Here is a 19,808-nt window from a genome sequence, read left to right on the forward strand (position 1 = left end):
TTAACCTGTGTTTGGACAGTTCTCTCACTCAATTTTGCAAAATTTTCCATGGTCTTTATTTTATTTTGAGAAACGATGTGGCAAATTGATGTGTGGTGTTTTACTTGAGTGGACATAAACACCATCTAAGTATGCCATGAATAGACGGGATTATAGGAAACCTGTTATCACAAAAGGTCATTAGCTAGCCCACTAACGTCTTCATCCACTAGTTGTACTCTAATACCCTCTCGTGCGAATACAATGCCTTCAATATCATAGAAACACTATTTTTAGTTTCAAAGGTGATCTATTGTTTTGAATTCTTTATATTCCAACTTCTTAGCAACTCTATGGTGGAAAAGTTTTCTTAAAACCTTAACCTATGTTTGGACAGTTCTCTCGTGCAATTTGGCTAAATTTCCCATGGTCTTTATTTTATTTTGAGAAACGATGTGGTATAATGATGTGCGATGTTTTACTTGAGTGGACATAAACACCATCTAGGTATGCCTTGAATAGAGGGGATTATAGGAAACCTGGTATCACAAAAGGTCATTAGCTAGCCCAATAACCTCTTCATCCACTAGATGTACTCTAATACCCTCTAGTGTGAATACAATGCCCACAATATCATAGAAACGTCATGTGAGGTTTAAAAGGTGATCTATTGTTTTGAATTCTTTATATTCCAACTTTTTATCAACTATATGGTGGAAAAAGGTGCCTTACAACCTTAACCTGTGTTTGGACAGTTCTCTCACTCAATTTGGCAAAATTTTCCATGGTCTTTATTTTATTTTGAGAAACGATGTGGCAAATTGATGTGTGGTGTTTTACTTGAGTGGACATAAACACCATCTAAGTATGCCATGAATAGACAGGATTATAGGAAACCTGTTATCACAAAAGGTCATTAGCCACCCCACTAATGTCTTCATCCACTAGTTGTACTCTAATACCCTCTCGTGCGAATACAATGTCCTCAATATCATAGAAACACTATTTTAGTTTCAAAGGTAATCTATTGTTTTGAATTCTTTATATTCCAACTTTTTAGCAACTCTATGGTGGAAAAGGTGTCTTAAAACCTTAACCTATGTTTGGACAGTTCTCTCGTGCAATTTGGCTAAATTTCCCATGGTCTTTATTTTATTTTGAAAAACAATGTGGTATAATGTTGTGCGATGTTTTACTTGAGTGGACATAAACACCATCTAGGTATGCCGTAAATAGAGGGGATTATAGGAAACCTAGTATCACAAAAGGTCATTAGCTAGCCCAATAACGTCTTCATCCACTAGTTGTACTCTAATACCCTCTAGTGTGAATACAATGCCCACAATATCATAGAAACGTCATTTGAGGTTTAAAAGTTGATCTATTATTTTGAATTCTTTATATTTCAACCTTTTAGCAACTGTATGGTGGAAAAAGGGGCCATACAACCATAACCTATGTTTGGACAGATCTCAAACACAATTTGGCTAAATTTCCCATGGTCTTTATTTTATTTTGAGAAACGATGTGGCATAATGATGTGCGGTGTTTTACTTGAGTGGACATAAACACCATCTATGTATGCCTTGAATAGAGGGGGTTATAGGAAATGTGCTATCACAAAAGGTCAGTAGCTAGCCCAATAACGTCTTCATCCACTAGTTGTACACTAGTACCCTCTCGTGTGAATACAGTGCCCTCGATATCATAGAAACATCATTTGTGGTTTAAAAGGTGATCTATTGTTTTGAATTCTTTATATTCCAACTTTTGAGCAACTGTATGGTGGAAAAAGGTGCCTTACAACCTTAACCTATCTTTGGACAGTTCACTCATGCAATTTGGCTAAATTTTCCATGGTCTTTACACTACAATATTTATGACCTTCTATGACGAATAGTCGATGACACTAGAGTAATTCGTCATTATATCACCTTGTTTATGACGATTTTCAGAAGATGGCATAATATAGTGACAAAAATTTAACCTCTGTCATTAAAACTGTCATAATATACTCTAGCAACATTTTTATGATAATTTTCTATGACAATATAGAATCGTCGTACGAGTAAATTGCCATAACCTTCTCAAGAAAATAAATCGCCATAACAAAGCACATATGTCATTAACATATGATGATTTTTTTAAAAAAGAATCATCCATGTTCACATATCTTACATAAATAGTTAATGTTGTGGGAGTCTTAGTCTTAGGTTTGTCATCGACTCCTCTTTTCAAGCTGAACACGAACTCTACATCTTCATTAGAAATCTGCCTCTTCATTTAGAAATTAATATCTTTCACGATTTAGGTCTTCTTTAGATTTTTTACGCATGATCATATCAAAAGATACTATAATTATATTTTTAATTTTCTAAAATACAGCATAAATAGTGTATGCATGGCCTTCCTCTATGACAAATACAAAATAGGTTTTTATTTATCGTATACGTAATAAAACAAAATCATATTAGAAGATGTTGTATTTATATTTTAATTTTCAAAAAATAGCGCAAATAATATACACTCGTCTTCGCTATATTACAAATAAAAAATAGATATTTATTTATTTTAATTAGATATTTTGTTTATCTTATATTCATATGTATGACATTTTTTGGGAAAAAGTACTTATTACGTGAAAAGGAGCTCCAAAACAACTAAAGAATTGGTTAAATGATTTATTATTAACAAGAATAATAGAAGTAGTGTTAAAAAGTTAATACCGTCGATTTAGATGTTAATAGTTAAAATTGTGTCAAAATCCCCACACGAGTGAAGCCCCTCTACCGCTAACAAGATATCAACGATAAAAATATTATAATCCCTAACCCTAATAACATTTCTTACTCCTGCCGCATCAGACTAGCGAGCCAAGCCAAAGACGGCCGACGTCGAGCCTCCGCGGCCGAGTCTCCGCCTGGCACCAACTCCGTCGTCGATCGCCCTATGCGACCACGCCCCCGTCCGCCTTCCATCTCCTGCCTCCACTGAGTCGCGGGTGCGACATCGGGGAATGCCAAGGCTGAGCTCCACCTAGATGCCTACCGCCCTATTATGCCCTGAACCGCCGTGCTGAGGTCCGCCCAGGCCGGGCCAGGAGCTTCTCCCGGCAGACCCACCCCCGCCCAACGGAGCTCCATGCCTCCGCCCAGGGCCATTGTCTGAGCTACGCCCCACGCTCCTGTCCAGTGCCCTGGCCACTTAGATGGTTCTACTCAGTCATGGTATTGTAAGTGTGTGTTCTCTTGTAATAATTGCTTTAATTGTGTATTAGTGGGTATTATGATTTTCTAGGGAAAATTATCACTAGATTTTGAGGAGAATTTACTAGTGATGAGATCTGGTGCCTATCTAGTTATAGGCTTGCTATGGGGCATGGAAATGCTTGTAGCATGATCACATTCAGTAACTTTGGTTTTGAATTTATTTTGGTTGTTGATGACTTAAGAAGTAAGGACTATGGATGCGTTCTAGAGGTCTGACACCATCTTTTTCTTTGCCAAGGTTAAATTTCATGGTACATTAAGAGGATATATGAAAGATGATAATTAGTGGAAACTTATTTATCAGACCATTTGTAAAGCTATAAATACATATGTTAAATACCATTCTGTTAGATTATCCATCCACTGACCAGTGCGAAATATATAATATATGTAGTATGATTCTTCGGATGGTATTGCGTCAAGCAGTTTTGAATTGCATTTGGTGTTTATGAAGGTTGCAAACTAGACTAATTGGTAGTTCGCAGTAACTATGCACCAGTTTTGAATTGCCTTTGGTGTTTATGAAGGTTGCAAAATAGACTAATTGGTAGTTGGCAGTAACTATGCACCAATTCCAAGCTAAACCACTCTCTCCGATCATTGGTGGTTCTGTTTCTTATAGTAGCAGTTCCGAGCTGAAAACATTCGTTGTTCCCATGTATCATATTCAACTGTCTAGTTTAGTGTGAGCTTGTGGTGATTGATACTTGTGTGGAATATAACAATCTAATGTTTTTGCTTTGTCTAGTTTAGTGTCTGGTTCAACAACTTCAACTTCAACCAAGGGACGCATCTATCACAAGATGTATGGTTGCCAAATGAATATAAGTGACATGGAGATTGTGCTTTCTATCATGAAAAATGAAGGTTATAATGAAATTGTTCCTGATCCTGAGAGTGCAGATAATATTTATCAACACCTATGACATCTAGGACAATGCAGATAATATTTATCAACATGATACTGATGTATCCTCAATCCTTACTGTCCTCCACATATTACTCCCATGGTACATTGTTGCTCTGGAGAATTTCTTACCTATGATGTTATGATCATAACTAGAATGACCAATTTGTTGAACAGGAATGCAAGAAACTTGTCATTGTTCACCTATCCGAGAATATTTTGTTGTTCTAAGGAATTTAAAACTGTATGGTGTTCCACTATTTGAACTCTGCAACAATGTTCAGGTGATGCAGCATTCATAGTCTCATTGTCGATGGTGTCCAGCTGAAACTTTGGAAACTTTACACATCCATTGAGTTCTCGATCTGGGAGGGGCAGTAAATTTATCCTTTTTGAAGTAGAGATTGTACATGGCATTCTTGTTTTATCTATTTTGTTTCGATTAACCTTGTTTGTCTTAAACTGCTTACATTCCATATATAGGTTACTGCCTCCATTCTACAGGGTATTGCTAGTATGATGATTGAAATACACAATTTATTGATATTTAGACTTAATATATTCTTGTGAGCGTTTCCAGCCATAACTGTTGTACATGATTTTCCTTCTTTTGTTTGGCCATAACCAGTGGGTGCTAATATTGTATATTGTGTCGTGCTTTCAAGTTTCAAGAATTTATTAAGATTTTGTTTCTAAAACTTGTTTCATGTACATTGATGCAGCGATACGGGTCTGCCATCTCTATATGACATTTGGCCGTAAATGGATTATGATCATAGTTGAATAAGGTATTTTTCACACTCATCCTCTATTTTTTAGTAATGATTTGCTTTAAACTGTGTTGTGAATTTCCTTTCGATGTTGTGATAGCAACACCTTAATTTTGTGTCGTCGTCCGCCATTGAATGCAATGTGTGCAGAGCTTGGGCAGTCTAATGTGTTATGTTGTGCTTTCTGATAGCTTTCAAATTACTTGAAAAGCGTCGGCGTAGGAAAGGGTGATGTCGTATTAGTCTTGTTTCTGGAACAATAGAAATTAGTTTGAGATTAGATATAGTGCAATATTCTTAGATAATATTCTATACTCCATGTACCTACACCTTTTGTTAGTAAGCATGTCTATTTTCCATTGGCACTGACTTCGTTGAGGTTGATTTAGGGTTTAGAAACTGAATGCTAGATTGTCTAGCCCTTATATTTGCATATTCATATATTAAGATTCTATGTAGAATGTTTAGTTCTTTGTTACTCCTTTCTTTGGCCATTATATATTTATGTAGTGATGATGCTTTTTTCTCTCTTCTTTTCCATGTATAGCACTCATGTGTTCTCTGTTATCTAATGTAGTTGGAGCGTCAGGTCAATGGTCCCCCCAATAATTAAACTAGATGGTGGAGTGGAGCTTTGTTTTGGGATGATGCATGCAACTTTTATGTTTCATAACATTGTACTCAATTGATGCTTGTGGCCGTTGAACCTATTCTACTTACTTTTGGATTTAAGTTAAGGATAGTTAAAAATATTTGATGTTTAATACTTGTGTTGGATGTTTTATGCATCAATTCTATGTGGATGCTAGAAAAGTTGTGTACACTCATGTTATTTGATGAAATTGTATGCACGATTTGGTTTGAATTCAATTGAATATTGATTTTTATTAATTAATGATGAACTAAAAACGTAATGAACCTACCATGTTTGTTGCCACGTCATCATGCTTTATGACGAAAATATTTGTCACAAATTGTTTGACATGTCAGTTGCCATGTCACCTGCCACCTCATCCTACTTGTGACGAAATTAATCGTCACACTTTTTTGCCACCTCAGCTGCCATGTCAGCCCATTTATGACGTACATATTCGTCAAAAGACTGCCACGTGGCATTGGTCCAATGCTACACTATATGACATTTTTTGGCCTCGTTTATGACAATTTAGAGCGTCATGATTCTATGACAAATATAGTTTGCATCACAACATTTATGACATTTTCTTGCCTTTCGTCACAAAAGATCCTTTAACACGCACCTTCTATGACAATGGTATTTTCGTCATAGAGGCGTCACGACAACAAAAACTATGACAAAAAAAAATCTTATTTATGACGTAATGAGAATGTCATAGAAGGTCACATTTGTTGTAGTGTTATTTTATTCTGAGAAACGATGTGGCATATTGATGTGTGGTGTTTTTCTTGAGTGGACATAAACACCGTCTAACTATGGCTTGAATATAGGGGATTATAGGAAACCTAGAATCACAAAAGGTCATTAGCTAGCCCAATGACGTCTTCATCCACTAGTTGTACTCTAATACCCTCTCGTGCTAATACAATGCCCTTGACATCAGGGAAACGTCATTTGTGGTCTAAAAGGTGATCTATTGTATTGAATTCTTTATATTCCAAATTTTAGCAACTGTATCGTGGAAAAAATGTGCCTTACAACCTTAACCTATGTTTGGACACTTCTATCACGCAATTTGGCTAAATTTTGCATGGTCTTTATTTTATTTTGAGAAATGATGTGGCAAGTAGATGTGTGGTGTTTTACTTGAGTGGACATAAACACCGTTTAAGTATGCCTTGAATAGAGGGGATTATAGGAAACCTATTATCACAAAAGGTCATTAGCTAGCCCACTAATGTCTTCATTCACTAGTTGTAATCTAATAACCTCTTATGCGATTACAATGCCCTCAATATCATAGAAACACTATTTTAAGTTTCAAAGTTGATCTATTCTTTTGAATTCTTTATATTCCAACTTTATAGCAACTGTATGGTGGAAAAAGATGCCTTACAACCTTAACCTATGTTTGGACAGATCTCTTACGTAATTTGGCTAAATTTCCCATGGTATTTATTTTATTTTGAGAAATGATGTGGCATAATGATGTGTGGTGTTTTACTTTAGTGGACATAAACACCATCTAGGTATGCCTTGAATAGAGGGGTTATAGGAAACCTGGTATCACAAAAGGTCATTAGCTCGCCCAATAACGTCTTCATCCACTAGTTGTACTCTAATACCCACTCATGTGAATACAATGCACGCAATATCGTAGAAACGTCATTTGAGGTTTGAAAGGTGATCTATTGTTTTGAATTCTATATATTCCAACCGGCCATTTCCAGGTCAAAAATCGTAGGTGTTAGCCTTCGGTATTATTGAAAATGGTCATTCATGGCTATTTTCGACAAAAATGGGGTTGTGTGGCCATTGATCATCGACCAGAGGCTTGTACACCTCACCCCACATATGTTTCCTTGCCATAGATCACATTCTTGGATTTCGGGTGGAGACCATTTGTTGGTCAAAAATCCGTAGGTGTTACCCTTCGGTGTTATTGAAAATGGTCGTTCATGCTATTTTTGAAAAAATGGGGGTTGTCTGGCCATTGATCAATGACCAGAGGCTCATACACCAGACCCCACATATGTTTCCTTGCCATAGATCACTTTCTTGGATTTTTGATGGTGACCATTTCTTGGTCAATAATCCGTATGTGTTAGCCTTCGGTATTATTGAAAATGGTTGTTCATGCTATTTTCAACAAAAATAGGGGTTGTGTGGCCTTGATCATTGACCAGAGGCTCGTTCACCTCACCCCACATATGTTTCCTTGCCAAAGATCACATTCTTGGATTTCTAGACAAGACCAATTCTTGGTAAAAAATCTGTAGGTTTTATCCTTCGGATTTATTGAAAATAGTCATTCATGGCTATTTTCGACAAAAATGGGGGTTGTGTGGCCATTGGTCATCAACTAGAGGCTCTTACACCTCACCCCACATATGTTTCCTTGCCATAGATCACATTATTGTATTTCTATTGGAGACCATTTCTTGGTAAAAAAATTGTAGGTGTTATCCTTCGGTATTATTGAAAATGGTCGTTCATGCTATTTTCAACATAAATAGGGGTTGTGTTGCCATTGATAATCGACCAAAGGCTCGTACTCCTCATCTGACATATGTTTTCTTGCCATAGATCACATGCTTGGATTTCTGGTGGAGACCAATTCTTGGTCAAAAATGTGTAGGTGTTAGCCTTCGGTATTATTGAAAATGGTCGTTCATGGTTATTTTTGACAAAAATGTGGGTTCTGTGGCCATTGATCAATGACCAGAGGCTCGTACACCTGACCCCACATATGTTTCATTGCCATAGATCACATTCTTGGATTTCTGGTGGTGACCATTTCTTGGTCAAAAATCCGTAGGTGTTAGCCTTTAGTATTATTGAAAATGGTCGTTCATGTTATTTTCAACAAAAATAGCGGTTTTCTGGCCATTGATCATCGACCAGAGGCTCATACACCTCACCCCACATATGTTTCCTTGCCATAGATCACATTCTGGTGGACACCATTTATTGGTAAAAAAATCTATAGGTGTTAGCCTTCGGTATTATTGAAAATGGTCGTTCACACTATTTTCGAAAAAAATATGGGTTGTGTGGCCATTGATCATCGACCAGAGGTTCGTAAACATGACCCCACATATTTTTCTTTGCCATAGATCACATTCTTGGATTTCTGGTGGAGACCATTTCTTGGTGAAAAATTCGTAGGTGTTAGCCTTCAGTATTATTGAAAATGTTCGTTCATGGCTATTTTCGACAAAAATGGGGATTATGTGGCCATTGATCATCGACCAGAGGCTCGTGCACCTTACATATGTTTCCTTGCCATAGATCACATTCTTGGACTTCTGGTGGAGGCCGTTTCTTGGTCAAAAATCCGTTGGTGTTAGCCTTTGGTATTATTGAAAATGATCGTTCATAATATTTTCGACAAAAATGGGGGTTGTGTGGCCATTGATCATCGACCAGAGGCTCGTACACCTTACACCACATATGTTTCCTTGTCATATATCACATTCTTGGATTCCTAGTGGAGACCATTTCTTGGTCAAAAATCAGTAGGTGTTGGCCTTCAGCATTATTGAAATGGTCGTTCATTCAATTTTCGACTTCCTTGAATTTCTAGAGGAGACCATTTCTTGGTTAAAAATCTGTAGGTGTTAGCCTTTGGTATAATTGAAAATGGTTATTCATGCTATTTTCGAAAAATGGGGGTTGTGTGGCCATAGATTGCATTCTTGGATTTTTTGTGGAGTCCATTTTTGGTCCAAAATATGTAGGTGTTTGTTGGGGACTTGTTCTCAAATGCTATAAATTAAGAACAAGGCAACATAAAATGTTAAATATTAATGCCCTTCGTCCGCTGAAGCATTATCTCCCCAAGGATTTAATGAGCTTCGGATGAAGGCCATGAGCAAAATATCACAAAGGTCATACCTTTGTGATTAGACTTGTAAAACAATATGAAATAAAATATAAAACATGAAACATTATAGAAAGATATACCGAAAATAGATAACATTATTCACATATTTTATTATATGAACCTAAATATTAAAACATAATATTTAGGTACATTTATACCTTTGCCTTGGCAGAAAGCAATAATTCCAGCGTAATGTGCCAGCGGTTACAAGATTGCGTGAACAGTACAGGGGTACTGTTCATCTATTTATAGGCACAGGGCGCAGCCTGTGTAAAATTACATTTATGCCCCTTACAATCGACTACAATAATGACACAAAACATCACAGGTCTTTAAGTCATTTCATCTTTAAGTCGGTTCACCCCTTTGTCTTGAGATCTGTCATTGTGCCGAAGCTTTATAGGTGATAGCTTCGGCGCTGCTCTTGATAAGATCTGCTAAAGGTGTTCTCTTTCTTTAGGATCTTCGGCTACGAATCATACCCCCAACAGTAGCCCCTTCGCAGTGCTAGATCGTTTTTCGTAACGAGCTTGATCCGTGAAAAAGTCTTCTAGGCTTCGGGATGCCGAAGATCCGAAAAACACCTTCCATGAGCTTGTTGGCGAGAAAGGATTAAAATAATCTGCGCGCGAGGTGGCCCCATCTTGCAGCAGTTACGCGCGCCCTAGCGATTCATCTTCTCGGACCCTGTGGCCCACCGTTCAGTGAGTGCGGGTGACTGTTTGTTCGGTGCGGAAGACCTTGACGATTTACCTTCCCACCTGCGGCACTATATAAACAGACGGGTAGGTGTGAAGTTACCACGACATTCATTGCTATTGCACTGTTTTGCTGCCAAAATATAGACCAAAGCCGAAGCTTGTTTGCTGCATCCTCAATTGAAGCTATTTTTTCTGCTTAAGCTTCGTAACAAGAAAGAGCTTCGGCAAAGTAAAGAAAGGTTTTCAACTTCATTCAAAAAAAAGAAACTCAATCATCAGATGGCCAGAGTGCGTTCCACAGCTAGGGTTACACGCGACGGTGAGGAAGCTGAAGGTGTAGAGACTGCCCGAAGTGATGAAGCGCTCAGGGCTGGTAGCATCGGAGGAAGCACCTGCCGCTGAAACAGAGCAAGCTGATGTTGAGGGGACTGAGTCTAAAGATGATTATAGCGCAGTGCCAAGTAAACCCAGCCACCTGGATTTCGGGAAATCCACCATCTCCGAAGATGATCTGCCTAAGATGTTGAAATTGGGCTATTTCAGTGAAGCGAAAAAAGAGCTAGTTCGTTTCGGTGGGGAAGAGACTACTCTGAAGCCAGGAAAGGATGAAGTAGTGGTCTTCAAAAGCTTTTTAAGGCTGGTTTGAGGTTCCCTTTGAACAAGATGATTGCTGAAGTATTGCATAAATTTGGGATCTACCTTCATCAGCTTACTCCTAACGCTATCGTTAGGCTTAGTGTTTATATCTGGGCTCTCTGAAGCTAAGGAGTGGAGCCATTTGGTGTGGGCTTCTGCCGAGTACACGAGCTGCACTATCAGACGAAGGCTAGAGGAGATGGGCTACATGAAATTTTTGGCTACTACAACTTTGCCTATCACAAGAATACAAAATTTCCAATAATTAGCTACCGAAGCAAGTGGCCAGCTGGCTGGAAATCTAAGTGGTTCTACGTCAAGGTTGACGAAGAGAAGGAGAAGCTAGTGCAGAGTCCGTTGGAATTAACCTTCGGAGAGACCAGACCCCGGTGCGACATGACACGAGGGAGTCCGAGCCAAGTTGCCCTGGCTGAATTTTGAGTTATTGCAGATCATATTGGCACTAGGGACTTAGTGCAAGAATTTTTGGCCTTCAGAGTGTTCCCGACTTTGAAGGAGTGGGAAATGCCAAAGCTGAAGGGGGAAAAGAAGAAGGGGAATTTGTTCGGATGCCTTACTATTACAAATTCAAGAAACATTTCAAAGTGCCTTGCCAAGAGTGGCTGGACACAATTGAAGTAATGTGTAATGAAATACTCGGCAATTATTCGAAAAAAGAAGACCAATTGATGACTGCGGCCTTCGGCACCCGTCCGAAGCGGAGGTTAAATCGAGTAATGGATGCTCTGGATTTTGAGTACCCCGACTACGAGCGACTAGACAAGGTTGCCGAAGGCCAAAAGAGAAAAAGAGTAGCTGGTGCTCTGAATAAAGACGATGAAGATCAATCGAAGAAGGAAAAACTGGAGTCTGAGCCGAAAACAGGTGTTTCGAAGAAGCGAAAAGCTTCGTCTGCGAAGCAAAAAGCAATTGATGAAGGAGAAGGAACTTCTGCAACACCCTCTGCTATCGAAGTAAAGGAAATCTTAAAGGTAATGACTGAATCTTTGCCTGTCAAGCTAAGTCCACTGGGACCACATCTGACGAAGCTTTTTCAGAAGGAAGAGGAGCCCACGAAAACGATGAAGGCAGCTAAGCCAAAAAAGCAAAGAATCATTACAGTGACAGAAGTCATCGAAGGAACACCACCAGGAGCTTCAGCTCCGAAGGCGCCGGCTATTGAAAGCGCGACAACTACTGAAGTTGCACCTTCGGAAGCCACAAATGCCGAAGCTGCCGGAGCCGAAGATATTAATTTAGAAAGCATGGTTGCTGATATAGATAAAATACTACTAAACATGGCCGTGGAAGAAGCTGCCGCAGAAGAGGCTGCCGCAGCCACCGAAGAGACTACGGCCCCAAAACCCGAGAAGGAGAAAGAAATGGCCGAAGACACTTCGTAAGATGAAGCTTTTAACTTTCAAAACATAGTTGGTCAAGAACTAACAAAGGCTGAAAAAGAAGAACTAAAAGAATATGCTATATCTTGCGGATATCGGCCTAGAGCACTTCTCTTCGGTGGCATTGATGACGAAAGGTTGGGCTGCGTGTGGGATCAGACCGGCACGAAGGTTATTGGTACTCTATCAAAGAGTATCGGTTTCCTGAAGCTCGAAACAGATATCAGCCGCTACCGACGACAGCACATCGTCGGTAGTTTATTTTATTCCAATTTCAAGGTAAACAACTTTTCTCTCAATTTTATTGTTTTTAATAACGAAGATGTTTTCTAACGAAGGTTGTTTATGTGCAGAGTATGCTGCTGAGCAAAGCTTTGAAAATGCAGCAGGACTTGGAAGATAAAAAACACGAGGTTATAATTGAGAATTTGGAAAGCAAAATAAAAGACCAATCAGCTGCTATTGAAAAGAAAGACTTCGAGATTCAAACAACTGAAAGCTTATTGGCGGAGGCTGAAGCTTAAATAACAGAATTAAATACGAAGCTTCTCTCTCAATCAGAAAACTTCGAACAAGAAAAGCTGAAGCTTAATGCAAAATTTGAGGCCGAAGTCCAAAAAAGTTCAGATTTGAAAAAAATCATTGACAAGCCTTCAAAATAAATGTCTGGAATTCAGCAATTGATGTGTTCAATGGCTGAAGCAGGTCATCTATTCAGTTGGAGCCAGCAGCGAAAAATTTACTCCTTCGGCTGAAGACCTGCCAGGTGCCTTCGAACATATCGAAGGTGAAATTGATGACCTTGACGAAGTTATAGCTGGACATGGTGACTTATGTGCCCTGGTAGCTTCTCGGGGCACAGATGTTGCCTTCCTGAAGTCTGGCTGCGAACACGAAAAGGTTATCAATAGACCCAATTTCAGCTTATCACCAGCAGATTTGGATAACATTCCCAACCTTGCCCGAAGCATAGCCAATAGATTTATAAAATTGGTATGGACAAAGGGTGGACGAAGCAAAGCTGGTGATGAAGCTCGAAGTCATCTTAAGCTGGTAACAAAAATTATACTTTGTGCCTACCTCTTCCTTCAAGCTTAAATTTTGCTTACCATACTTTGATTCATACAGGATGACGAAGTCGAAGCCGAAGCTGAGTAAGGAGACGAAGCTCCATGGATACTGACGAAGCTTGAGTAGTCTGTAGAAAAAGCTCAAAAAACTCTTGTAATAACTTGTGTAAAGAATGATGTAATTAAATTTTACTTCGTGGACTTTGTCCATACCTTGTAATATATTCTTACGTTTCCATCAATGTATAAAATGCTTTGGTGTGAACAAAATTAGCATTTTTGAGCCGAAGGCGAAAAACACCTTCCCTTCTTTTCGTACACAGCGAAGCATAAAATTGATTATTTTCCTTTTTTCCGAAGCCTTCTCTTTAGAGCCGAAGAAACTGTCTATGTTATGATGATGATGATCCTATGTATGTCTAAATGAATGTTTATGAATGCAAATGTATGATGTAATGTATCGTGCAAATGAATGTCCAAAGACACATACGAAGCCACAACCAAAACCTTCATTCCCTTAGGAATAATCAAAGTCTCTTTGCCATTTATTTTTCGGCTTCACCGCTTATTTTTCGGTGTATCAGCGCTGACTTTTCGCTGTAAGTTCTGCATTCACTTAGGAACGTCTTTTGAACTTCTTCGCCTTCTATTTCAGTGGTATCGCGTTGACTTTTCTCGCTTCGCCTTATATTTCGGCGGAATCAGCGTTGACTTTTCGCTGTAAGCTCTGCATTCCCTTAGGAACGACTTTTGAGCAGAAAACTTACGCTGCGCTCCCTTAGGAACGTCTTTTTTGTAGCTTCGTCGTGCTCTGCATCCCCTTAAGAACGTCTTTCGAGCTTCTCCCTGTTTTTTCTTTCTCTTTGCATTCGATGGTGCGTGCTCAGCTTTTACATTTACATCTTTGGGGGATATTGCTCTTGTAGAGCTGAAATGAGAAAAAGAGAAATTACATACTATGGCCCCATTAAAAACCTTTCTCCCCCTTTGGAAAGGAAAAGGGTGCCATAGGAAAAAGAATAAAAATGATTACATCAAACTACACATGATATCGCCAAAGCTCATCCGCATTCCAAGATCTAGGAATGTCGTTGTCGTCCATATCCTTCAATCTGTAAGAACCGGGTCTTGACGAAGATACTACCAGAAAAGGTCCTTCCCACTTGAACTGTAGCTTGCCTATTGTATCTGGGTTAGCAACTCTCCGAAGTACCAAGTGCCCTGGCTTGATATTTTTTAACCGGACGTTTCTGTCACACCATTTTATTGTTTCGGCTTGATATTCATTGATATTCTCCACAGCCTGAAGCTTGATCCCTTCTATAGCATCTTTTTCCACAGAATAATCAGCTTCGTCCTCCGCCGAAGCCACTGTTCTTATTGACCCAACCTTAGCTTCTTCTGGGGTTATTGCTTCGTCGCCAAACAGCAATTTGAATGGTGTAAAGCCTGTTGACCTTGACATTGTTGTGTTGTGGCTCCACACTACTTTGATTAATTCATCTGGCCACTTTCCCCCGGGCTGATTGAAGATTAACTTCATTATCCCTGTCATTATAATGCCATTAGCTCTTTCGACAAGTCCATTTGACTCCGGATGCCTAACCGATGCAAAATGAATCTTCGTGTCAATTTGTTCACAAAACTCTTTGAAAGCTTCGGCATCAAATTGTGTTCCGTTGTCCACAGTAATAGCCTTCGGCACTCCGAAGCAACAAACAATATTTTGCCAGAAAATTTTTTGAATGGTGACCGAAGTTATTGTAGCTAAAGGCTTCGCCTCAATCCACTTAGAAAAATACTCTACTGCCACCATGACATATTTTAAATTTCCTTGTGCTGGTAGAAGTGGGCCTAGCAAATCAAGGCCCCACCTTTGCAACGGCCAAGTGGGTTGTATTAACTGAGTCAGAGACGAAGGCTGTTTTTGATCTCTTGCACATTTTTGACAGCCTTCGCATTTTTGGACAATTCTGCTGCATCCGAAGCTGCCTTCGGCCAATAAAATCCTTGACGAAAAACTTTTCCCAGCAAGGGCCTAGATCCGATGTGAGATCCACACAGGCCTGCGTGTATTTCCTTCATCAATTCTATACCTTCAGCTCTGGATAAACATTTGAGCAATGGAGAACAGACTCCAAGTTTGTATAACTACCCTTCTATTATTACATATGGTCGGGCTCTTGCCTCTATTCTCTTATTATAAGCTTTGTCATCTGAAAGGAAATTGCCCTGGAGAAAAGACATGATCTCGGTTCTCCAATCTTCACTATAAACAGGGGATATATTGAGCACTGCTCTTTCAAGAAGCTCCACCGAAGGTGCTTTAATTGTCTCAAAGAATACTTTCGAAGGCAAAGGCAGCCCCTGTGCCGCTGACTCGGCTAGCAGATCAGCATGCTCATTTTCTCCTCGTGGAATATTCTTGACAGAAAACCCTTCGAAAGAAGCTTCAAGCCTTCGAACTGTATCCAAATATTTCTCAAGCTTCGGATCTCTTGCTTTACAACTCTTGTCAATATGACCAGAAATAACTTGGGAATCGGTTTTGAGAACCGCCCTTCTTATCCCCATTGCCTTCAACTTCTGAAGCCCCAAAATCAAAGCTTTGTATTCAGCAATATTATTTGTGCAGCTGAAATCAAGTTTCACTGCATAGCATGTTCTAACTTTGGAAGGTGCAACTAAAATAGCAGCTGCACCTGCCCCGAAGGTTCCCCAGGAACCGTCGCAGAACACTGTCCAAGCTTCGGCATCTTTACTTGCTTCTTCCTCATGAGCCCCTGGCGTCCAGTCACCGATGAAGTCTGCTAACGCCCAGGACTGAATCGAAGATCTATGCACATAATCAATGCTGAATTCGTTGAGTTCCGCAGCCCACTTTCCAATCCTTCCAGTAGCTTCTCTGTTCCTCATAATATCCTTCAAAGGCTGTGATGAATGAACAATTATATGGTATGCTTGAAAGTAGTGTCGAAGCTTCCTGGAGGCCATTAAGACAGCATATAGCACCTTCTCCAATTCTGTATAGTTTTTCTTTGATAAACTGAGAACTTCGGAGACAAAGTACACTGGGGCTTGCTTTTTAGTTTGTCCTTCAGGCTTCTCCTGGACAAGCGCCGCACTTACTGCAGAGTGTGAAGCTGCCACATACAGCAGCAGAGGAGCCCCTGGCGCTGGTGGAGTTAGGGTCGTTAGATCTATCAGATACTGCTTCAGCTCTTCGAAGGCTTTCTGCTGAGCTGATCCCCATTGAAAGACTTCGGCCGACTTCAGCACTTCAAAGAATGGTAAATTTCTCTCTGTTGATCAAGATATAAATCAATTCAAATATGCCAATCTTCTTGTCAACCGCTGAGCCCCCTTTTTTGTGCTTGGCGGCTCCATCCGAAGAATGGCTTCAATTTTGTTTGGATTAGCTTCGATCCCTTTTGTAGAAACTAAACAACCAAGGAATTTGCCCTTCTTTACTCCGAAGACACATTTTTCTGGATTCAACTTCAGGCCAGCTTGCCTAAAGTTAGAAAATGTTTCCTGTAGATCAGCAATATGATTTTCTTGCTTCGTGCTTTTTACTATGATATCATCAACATATGTTAGCACATTTCTGCCTATCTGAGAATGAAGGACTTTCGCTGTCATTCTGCTGAAGCTTCCTCCAGCATTCTTGAGACCCTCAGGCATCCGAATGTAGCAATATGTACCACTGGGGGTGATGAAGCTGGTTTTTGGCTCATCTTCCTTCTTCATCCAAATTTGATGATAGCCTGAATAACAATCTAGTAGACTCATGAGCTCTGACGAAGCTGCTGCATCTACCAGAGAATCTATCCTTGGTAATGGAAATTCATCCTTCGGACAAGCCTTGTTGAGATCAGTAAAATCAATGCACATTCTCCATTTACCATTGGCCTTCTTCACCATAACAGTGTTAGCTAGCCATTCTGGGTATTTTACTTATCTGATGACTCCAGCGCTGAGAAGTCTTTTTACTTCATTCCGAGCACCTTCGGCTTTGTCATCAGACATTTTCCGAAGCCTCTGCTTTCTGGGTCTGAAGGATGGATCAACATTGAGCGAGTGTTCAATAACATCCCTGTTGACACCACAGAGATCATTAGCTGACCATGCGAAGACAACTTTGTTGTTGAACATGAACCTTATTAGGGTTTTCTCCTGCTCCTCAGACAATTGAGATCCCAGTAGCACCTTCTGCTCTGCTATATCTTCACATAAGAGCATGGGCTTCGGCTGATCGGCCGAAGCAGCCTTCTCCCTTCTGTACTTGTATTGCTCACAAGCTTCGGCTCCATCTATATTATGGATTGCTTTTGAATCTGTCCAGTTTCCTTCGGCCTTTCTGGCAGCTTCCTGACTTCCATGAATAGCAATAGGCCCTTGATCCGAAGGTATCTTCATGCAAAGATATCATGGATGAAGAATTGCTTCAAAAGCATTGAGTGTCCCATGACTAATGATTGCATTGTAGGGGTATTCCATGTCGACAATATCAAACACAACTTGCTCAGTCCTTGTATTGTTGACAAATCCGAAGGTCACTGGCATCGTGATCTTGCCGAGCGCTACAATCTATCTTCCTCTGAAGCCGCAAAGAGGGTGTGTAGCATCATGAATCTTATCCTCTGGCTCTTGCATCTGTCTGAAGGCCTTAGCAAATATAATATCCGCTGCACTGCCTGTATCAACCAGAACATTGTGGACCAAAAATCCTTTGATAACACTAGAAATAACCATAGCATCATTGTGAGGGTAATCCTTGAGCTGAAGGTCCTCCTGGGAGAAGGTAATTGGGATGTGGGACCTGTTGGGGACTTGTTCTCAAATGCTATGAATCAAGAACAAGGCAACATAAAATGTTAAATATCAAAGCCCTTCGTCCTTTGAATCATTATTTCCCTTCGGATATAATGAATCTAGGACGAAGGTCATGAAGGACATACCTTCATGATCATGATAAAGAAATGGACAATATTCATGTAAAGTATAGGGAGTAACATAATTTAGATAAACATAATTATCAACCTATTTTTATTTATATCATTTGTGTAAACAATAATAAATTGCAAGTGTACCTTCGGCTTGAAGGAATAAGAATACAGGTGTGACTCAAAAGTAGATGCCAAGTCAGCGTGAACAGTACGGGGATACTGTTCACCTATTTATAGGCACGGGTCGCAGCCCATGCAAAATTACATTAATGCCCTTTACATTTATCAATAACTCTATAGTAATTCTTCAAGGTCTGATTTGGCTTTTCATCTTTAAGTCGGTTTCCTCTTCCTGCCGTTATACCGAAGCTCTTCTGCACACAGCTTCGTGATTGTCTTATCCTTCGTCATAATCGTCGTCCCAGTCAAGCTTCGTCTTAACCATGTTCTTGTATACTCGCAATCTGTCTTCGAAGGTACCTGTTCACATATTTCTCTTGGAAAACATAGTCAAATTGCGTTTTTTAGGACCTTCGAAAGCCGAAGGCCCCCAATAGTAGCCCCTCGCAATATTAATTTGTTAGAACAATAAATTCAGATTGCGAAATGGACGAAGGCTATGAGCCGAAGGTCCGAAAAAACACCTTCCTCTTGCTAGAATAGCAACAGTCATTGGCAAATGGGATGTCACACCCGGTTTTGGAAGGCAAACCGAATGCGAACTATGTACGTGCTAGGATCAGAACTCACGTACACAGCGATTACATAAATGAACATCATCACACAATGCTCGAATAATAACATAAAAGAGTGTTAACTTATTACATCACAGAGTCATAAATCCACATAGTCATTGTCCTAACAGGTAAATCAAAGTACTAGCGAAACGTAGTAAAGATAAGGCCTCCACACAGGCAGCTGACTGGGGGTTGCCGCCAACCCACACCTAGAATTCGTCGTAGTCTTGGAACTCCAAGTCTCCTTCCACGGCTTCGCCTTCTCCTGAGCAGTGATTACAATGCGGACAACCTGGTGTTTTGTGGTAAAGCAAGGATGAGTACACATCAACGTACTCAGCAAATGTCCCGTTTGGCTGAAGTGGACTAGCTTTATGTGGGGTTAGGCTCAAGCAGTTGCTTTTAGTTGGTCAGGTATTTATCATTAGTAGAAGCCAGATTTTAGCATTAACCAACCCGTAAACCATTTCCTCATCAAGGAACATCATCATCATAGTCGAACCGAAACCATAACATAATCCTTGTATCTCGAACCATCTGTATCTCTAATCAAAGAGGATCCCAAGGCCGCTCATAACCGTGAGCACGACTGATATATCAGTTTCACTACCCTCTGCAGAGGTTGCACACTTTACCCATGAGTCATGATTCCCTTTCTACCCGGGGAGAGCTAATCCCCATTGACCACTACCTAGGTGGTCCGGCAGGGCATCACTACGTAGCTTTTACGAAGATTCCCTTGAGATCATAGCTGCCCGTTAGGTTTCTCCAGTTTGATAAACACAGTACTCCTCCCCGCAGGAGAGTGACTAACAAAGAGCAAAACGAAAGAACCTCGGCACTCAGCCTCGGCAGAGCAAGCACTGT

At 40.0% G+C, this 19,808-nt stretch overlaps 1 long non-coding RNA gene across 1 annotated transcript; it reads left to right on the forward strand.

Moving 5' to 3' along the window:
* Window positions 1–3,679: 3,679 nt before the first annotated feature.
* LOC103643071 (uncharacterized) lies at window positions 3,680–5,820 on the forward strand. Its single transcript, XR_002262986.2, has 3 exons — window positions 3,680–4,115; window positions 4,878–4,943; window positions 5,503–5,820. It is a non-coding gene; the product is annotated as an uncharacterized lncRNA (long non-coding RNA).
* The last annotated feature ends 13,988 nt before the right edge of the window (window positions 5,821–19,808 follow it).

Source organism: Zea mays, chromosome 6 (genome assembly GCF_902167145.1).
Source record: "Zea mays cultivar B73 chromosome 6, Zm-B73-REFERENCE-NAM-5.0, whole genome shotgun sequence".
NCBI classification, from domain to species: Eukaryota; Viridiplantae; Streptophyta; class Magnoliopsida; order Poales; family Poaceae; genus Zea; species Zea mays.